Genomic DNA, 844 nt, shown 5'->3' on the forward strand with positions numbered 1-844 from the left:
CTCTTATGTCTGTTGCTTAGTGGTAAAACACAGATTGGAAAGGATAACCTGCAAAAGCCATAATTAGATGTGGAGATGGAACTGAAGCGAGAACACTGGTCCTGGCGGCGCTGCCCCGGGATTAATTCTCTGTGGTCCAGGCGCTTACTGCCGCCTTCAGTCCCCTCTTTCTCTTTGAAGCAAAGTGCCGAGGCTCTCCCTGCGGGCACAACTTGCTTAGTGGTAAAACACAGATTGGAAAGGATAACCTGCAAAAGCCATAATTAGATGTGGAGATGGAACTGAAGCGAGAACACTGGTCCTGGCGGCGCTGCCCCGGGATTAATTCTCTGTGGTCCAGGCGCTTACTGCCGCCTTCAGTCCCCTCTTTCTCTTTGAAGCAAAGTGCCGAGGCTCTCCCTGCGGGCACAACTGTCCATAACTCCCAGCTCCTCGGAGATACACCCGTCTCCACCTTCTCTTAGGTGATCTGTAGATTAAGAAGCTGTCAATAGTCCTGTCCATAGTTTTACAGCTTGTATTTATTTGTATCATCTCTTTTGTCTAGGACTGTAAAGTGTTCCTAAGATACAACGTGTAATAAAGTCAATAAGGTTTATTGCATCTAGCCGTTGTGCCTGCTTTCCACTGAATCTGTGAGTAAGGGCAGGATTCAGCGAGTTCGTGTTTTACAAAGCCTTATGTTATTTTTCTTCCAAAAACCCAGTCTCTGGGCAAACTGAACGTAGAGAGGAGCAGAACTGCCTGGCGCCGCGTTGATGGCCGCACGTGGCACCTCGGGAGCTACGGGCGCTGAAGGCCCCTGGCCGGGTCCCTGTAGGCCCCGGGGCTTCTCGCTAGAGGG

Source organism: Eurypyga helias, unplaced genomic scaffold, assembly GCF_000690775.1.
Source record: "Eurypyga helias isolate BGI_N326 unplaced genomic scaffold, ASM69077v1 scaffold20126, whole genome shotgun sequence".
NCBI lineage: Eukaryota > Metazoa > Chordata > Aves > Eurypygiformes > Eurypygidae > Eurypyga > Eurypyga helias.